General features: G+C 48.2%; 1 protein-coding gene across 4 annotated transcripts in view; it reads right to left on the bottom strand.

Moving 5' to 3' along the window:
- ANO7 (anoctamin 7) overlaps positions 1-6372 on the bottom strand; it is a 66970-nt gene extending 60598 nt beyond the window's left edge. For 2 of the 4 annotated variants that reach the window (XR_007952790.1, XM_051991699.1), the window contains exon 1: positions 6276-6365. The gene's annotated coding sequence lies outside the window, so the exon portion shown is untranslated. Of the gene's footprint in view, positions 1-6275 lie in introns of all 4 variants that reach the window. The other 2 variants (XM_051991698.1, XM_051991700.1) reach the window with 2 other exon arrangements.
- Positions 6373-6417: the final 45 nt, after the last annotated feature.

Below are 6417 nucleotides of genomic sequence, written 5' to 3' on the forward strand. Positions count from 1 at the left end.
CAATAGAGTTAAGTGACTTGCCCAAAGCCGTACCACGAGCAAGAGTCTCAGGCAAGATTTGAACTCGGGTCTTCCTGACTCTGGGCCAGGCCTTTTGGCATCCCCTTGCTGACTCCATGTCATCTAGATGGGATTTAAGGCAGGACTTGAAGAATTCCAAGAAACCAAAAGGTGAGTGGGAGGAAGAACATTCCAATAGGGAGGAGAGCCAGAGAAAGCGCTGGGAGCCGAGAGATGACTATCTTGTTCATGAAATAGCCCGGAGGCCTGTGTTACAGGATCAAAGAATATGCAGAGGTGAGTAAGATGGGAGAAGCCTGGAAAACTAGAACGGGAACTAGGTTATAAAGCAAAGAATCTTACCTTTGATCTTGCCAGTGATGGGGAGACACTGAAATTTATTGAGTAGGGTCATGCCAGGGTCAGATTTGTACTTTAAGAAGATAATTTTGGCAGCTAATTAGAAGATGGAGAGAGAATGGAGGTAGACAGACCCACCAGCAGTTCTTGCAATAGTCCAGACATGAGGTGATGCAAATCTGCATCAGAGGGAGCAGTGTTGGAAGAGAGAAGGAAACATTGTCAGAAGCTGCTTAGAAGAAATTGACAAGAAATGGTGCAGAGGTGAAACCGACAAGAGATACTGCAGAGGTGAAACTGATAAGAGATATTGCAGAAGTGAAATCAACAAGAAATGATGCAGAAATAAAATCAACAAGAGATGCTGCAGAAGTGAAACTGGTAAGAGATGCTGCAGAGGTGGAATTGACAACACATGCTGCAGAGGTGAAACTGATAAGAGATGCTGCAGAAGTAAAATCAACAAGAGATGCTGCAGAAATGAAACTGATAAGAGATGCTGCAGAGGTGGAATTGATAAGAAATGCTGCAGAAGTAAAATCAACAAGAGATGCTGCAGAAATGAAATTGATAAGAGATGCTGCAGAGGTGGAATTGATAAGAGATGCTACAAAGATGAAATGGACAGTCCTTGACAAGAGATCAAATATGGGGAGTGAGAGAGGAATTGAGAATGACTTCTAGATTGTGAGCCTGGGGGACTGGGAGGATAGGGTGCCCTCTAGAGTAGTCGAGAAGGCAGGAAAGGGGAGGGTCTGGAGGCAATGATAATGAGTTCCATTTTGGACAGATTAAGTTTAAGATATCTCCCGGATTTCCTGTTGTGGTTTGTCCTTTGTTCTTGAAGGGGACCCATGTTATCATGGAGTGATGACTTCATTTACAACTGAACTAGATTCAAGTGAGGCAGAACTTCAGAAAGTCATCAGCCTCATTCTCTCCTCCAGAGTCATCAAAGCTCCTCGATAATACAAAAGTCTAGGAGACTGGCTGGCAGTGGCCCAGGATGTCATGGGTGAACTTGGCCTTTCTAAATGAAGCTCTTTCCCAGGTCTCAGTTTATTTAAGGCAACACCCATTCAATGACTAAGGACTAGGAAAGAATCAAGACAAAAGATGATTTGAGAATCATTAGCATAGAAATGGCAATTAAATCTATGGAAGTTATTAAGATCACTCAATGAAGTTGCACAGGAGGAGAAAAGAGGACCCAGGACAGAACCTTTGACTGAAAAGGTTAAGTCGGAGAAGAACCAAGAGAGGGTAGTGATATATTAGTTCTTTTGACAACTTGGAAAGTGGAAACTCTTGGAGATTGAGCCAAATAAACTGGGAAAGGAATTTAGAATGGAACCAGGGGCTTTTGGTCACTAGATAATTTTTTCTCCTTCAGTAAAAAAAGTTGATTTCCGCGGTCAATTCTCAAACTGCAATTGGCCAGGTGAGAGTACAAGGGAGAAAACTGCCTGTGGAGCAGTCAAAAGGGGATGAGAAAGCATTGGCGATTCTCTTGTAGGCCTCAGAGCAGAATCTATCCCAGGATGAAAAATTCCTTGAGCCCTAAGTTTTAGCATCTTAAAATGAAATGCTCTGTCTTCTCCCTTGTTATTTGAATTTCAAAATCTGGATCCATTTACATGGATTTGTCTTTAAAACTGAATTCAGTGTCTCCTCAGTGGCTATTTGCCTACCAAGATCTGGGAGCCCTGCTCTCTTTCCCCTTCCTCCTGCCCTCCAGATCTCATTTATTTGTGAAGTTCTAGGTGGCCTAGTGGGCAGAGCACCAGTTTTGGAGTCAGAGGTCTTGAGTGGTTATGGGACTCGGAGCAAGCCATTTAACCCTTTTTCCTCAGTCTTCTCATCTGTAAAATGAGCTATAAAAGAAAATGGCAAACCACTTCAGTATCTTTTCCCAAAAAAATCCCACATAGGGGCACACTCAACAACAAGAACAAAAGTGAAAGTTGTTAATTCAATAGATATCTGTCAATCATACAAGGGGCAAGGCAAGAGGACAAAAGACAAAAGGGTCTTGCTCTTGAAGAGTTTATATTCTCTTGGGGGTGGAGAGGCGGAATACTGCAGAAGTATACAGAGTGGTGTGCTAGCTGTAAGGTTTACAGTTAAATCAGAGATGGATTTTGTAACTTGTCATAGGGTAGTCTCTCATTGGAGAATATAAGCTCCCAGGGGCCATGACATTTGTGGCAAGGTTGTTGAGTTGAGTTGAAGGTAGGGTGTGATTGGGGGCAAAGACAATGATCAGAAAAAGCTGCTCAGGCAGTAAGTTGGAACGAAGGTGTATCAGGCTTGAGGATAGCTGGGAGGATACTCTGAGAAGCAGCAACTTCACAGTCTCTTCAAAGCAAGAGAAGAAAGAGGTCAAACAAAGAGGGAAAGGATCTACATGTATAAAAATATTCATAGCAGCCCATTTTGTGGTGGCAGAGAATTGGAAATCGAAGGGATGTCCATCAGTTAGGAAATGGTTAAACAAGATGTGGTATATGGTCGCGGAATATTATTGTTTTATAAGAAATGACGAGCAGGATGATTTCAGAAAGACCTGGAAAGAGTTAAATGAAGTGATGCGAAGCCAAGTGAGTACAACTAGGAGAATGTTGTACCCAATGATAGCAATATTGTACCATGAAGTCCTGTGAATGACTTAGCTATTCTCAGCAATATGATAACTTGAGACAATCCCAAAGGACTAATGATGAATCTGCCTTCGGTGAAGAACTGATATTATCTGAATATAGACTGGAGCATGCTAAAAAAAAAAAAAGAACAAGTTCTAGAGGGCTTGCGATCTGCACCAACGAAGAGCTTGCCCATGCCGGGGACATCCAAAATCAAGTTAAAGGGTCTAAGATCTAAGAAGGTCTAATACGATCGAAAGGTCTCGATTGTTTTTCAGAGAAGAGGATTTAACTTAGTGAGAAATGCTTCTCTTTTGGTTTAGGCTCCAGATACTCCCTCTCCTCTCCTCCCCCAATCTCCTCTGCTCTTCTATTGGCAGATACGAAGAAAAAGAAAAAGGACCAGAGAGGAAATGTCCACACTCAGCCCAGGGAATACTCCTCAGATCCGCAGGAGCCTCGACTGAGGGCTGACCGGGACCCTCTGAGTCCAGAGATAATTCTTGCTCCCGAATCCTGGGCTACTTGTCCCCAATTTTAGCAACATTTTAGATAGTCTCACCCATTGGGCAAGTGATCTGTGTTAAGTTGAATTGGATAGAATGAGGACAGTTATTTTCCCCCAAGAGCCTGTGGGGCCCATGAGAAGGCAAGGCCCTCCCCCCAGTTCATTGCCTCCCCTCCATTTAGAATCCCCTAGTAGACTGGACCAACCGCCTCGGCCAAGCCGAGGCTCTCAGCCTTCCCTCCTCCGAGATGCAGAAGCCCCAGCTGGAGCAATGAATGCTGGGACTTTACTCTCAGGAGTGCTGCTGGGCAGGAATGGACACAGGAAGGGAAGAAACCTCAGGCTCCGGGATCACCTGGGGAGTCAAGGGCTCTGCTCCCCACTGCTGGCTTCCCTGCCTCTCCCGGACTGCCCCGGGCCGAGCACCTTCAGGATCTCCCAAGGTCCTGGGGATGGCAGAGCGGCTGCCCCGAAGCCTCGCCGTCAGCTGTGGACCCGCGGCCCCGAGGCAGAATTAGCAGCAGCAGGCCCAGCTCTTGGACTCCCGGGTCTGTCTCTTTAACCAGATTTATAATCCCCCGGTGAAGACTGTTGCACGAATGACCCGTTTGTTTCCTCAGATGAGGGGATAATTTGGGTGCCGGATCCAGAGGGCTGGGCAGGAAGTCTGCAGGAGGTGGGGGAGCCTGTCAAGCTCCCTTCTCAGGCTTGTTGGGAGAGCCTGGGAGCTCCCTCTGAGCCTCAGGTACCAACAAGCCTCTTAGTCAGGGAGGGCGGGCTATTTGTCCCTGGGAAAGGACTCGCCAACGGAGGAAATCCTGGTCCTCGAAGTCTTGAGATTTATATATTTCTACATGGAGCTAAATGAGAGCAGGGTTTGCCGGGCCGTCCTCTGCGAGCCCTTTCTGCCCTGCCCTCCAGCCAGCTGGCCTGGACATTTGTTCCCAGACATGGAGACTTTCTGTTCTGGTGGAACTTCTAGACACACGGCGACTCCTGGGCCAGCTCTTTGGCTCTAGACCAGGGGATCAAGGGCCAGGAAGATGGAGCTGGAGCTCCTGAGAGTGGCCTGATCCAGTCTGGTAGTCGGGATTCCCGGGCTGGGGAATTCTGTGCTTCCTGATGCTCTACTATAGGCTGAACTGTCGATAAAGGCTGCCTTTTGCCCTTATTTCTTGGCAAAGAGGGGCAGCGAGCCATCTGCCGGTAGGGAGGACAGGAAGTCTGGGCTGGGAGCGCCTGCAGTCAACAGGTGGGAACAGTGGGTTGGATTTAATATAATCAAATTTAATAGAAACAAAGTCGGGGAGTTAAAGAGAACCCGCCTGTACAGACAAGTACGGGATGGGGGGGAGCACGTGAGATTACACTTCTCATCAAAAGTGCGACATGTGGCAGCTACAGAGACTGTGATCTCAGCTCCTTGAGGGGAGGCGCCGGGACCAGGGAGATGATGGCGCGAAGCTGGACCACGCCCGGAGTCTCGTGTTCTGCCCGCAGGAAGGACGTGGGGGACTGCCAGGGGGGCCTGGCCCGTGCCACAGAAAGAACAGCTGGAGGACCCAGGAGGAGAGAAGACTCGGGGCTGGGAGGGTAGACCAGGAGAGGAGCCTTGGGGTGTTGGAAGGCTGCTTGAGAAAAGAGGGAAGAGACCTGTTTGGGCTGGTTCCGGAGGGAAGAACCAGGGGCGGAGGCAGAAGGCCCAATTCTGGCTGGAAAAACCTCCTAACGTGAGAGCTGTTCAAGGCTGGGATGGTCACTTAGCAGCAGTTGGTTCTTGCTCCCTGAAGGGCTTCAGGCAGAGACTAGGGAACCCTCTGTAGATAAACCATAACTCGGGAGATCCTCAAGGGCCTTTCGGTCAGATTGGAGATTCTGGGAATCTATGAATTCGCTGTCTTCGGCTGGGAGCTTTGTGCCTTTTTTGTGACAATTACCGACAAACTTTTGGGCTCCAGTTCCCTCATATGAGGGATCTGGAGAAAATCCAAGGTCCGAAGCTCCAAGGTCCCTCCCAGCTCCAATCCTGTGACTTTCCCCGCAGAGAACAAGGCTCTTTGTGAAGGACTGCTGACCAATCAATCTGTCAGAAACGCTCCTGTTCATCAGGAAGCAGAGACTCAAAAAAGAATGTGAAAATAGAAAAGGAGAGGGAAGGAGAAACAGGCAGGAGGAGAAGACGGAAACAGAGGAAGACAGAGGGACACAGAGATGGGGGAGACAGAGACAGAACAAGATAGAGATGCAGAGAGAAACTGTGAGAGGGAAAGATACATACAGAGACATACAGTGAGAGATAGGGAGAAGGGAGGAGACAGAGACCCAGACAGAGAGAAAGGAGAGATGGGGAAGGGAGAGAGAGACAAAGAAAGGGGAGAGAAATCCAGACAGAGAGAGAAACCTAGAGGACAATTCATTTCTACGGCCAGTTCTGATGGGAGCTGGGTGGGTTTAACATCAAATTATTTCCCCTAAACTTTAAGGTGAACCGTGTACCAGAAATCTGTGCTGTGATTATTGACCGTAACAAGTTTTTATCTCCTTATAAGTTGCTTTTCCTGGAGAAAAGGTGTTTGTCCATCTGTTCATCCATTGAGTCCTTTTTTGGTTCATCCATAGATCCATCCTCCAACAGACGCCCATGGAGCACTGCTTGGGGCCTGGTGCTTGGCAGGATAGAAGCAACCCCCGTTTCCCTCCAGAGTTCCTCCCTCCCATAACCCCGACCCCAGTGCCCGTGCGGGGGCCAGAAACCGCTTACGTACACGGGGCCGAGCCGTCTTCTCTGACCGGCTCGGGGCCTCTGTTTGGCTACAGATGTTTGGCCTGGAGAGCTCTGGGTTCCTAGAGCCCACCCGCATCCTGCCTGCTGCCTGCCCAGCACCTTGTTCCATCACAATCTGTGCC

The sequence above is a fragment of the Antechinus flavipes genome, chromosome 3 (genome assembly GCF_016432865.1).
Source record: "Antechinus flavipes isolate AdamAnt ecotype Samford, QLD, Australia chromosome 3, AdamAnt_v2, whole genome shotgun sequence".
NCBI classification, from domain to species: Eukaryota; Metazoa; Chordata; class Mammalia; order Dasyuromorphia; family Dasyuridae; genus Antechinus; species Antechinus flavipes.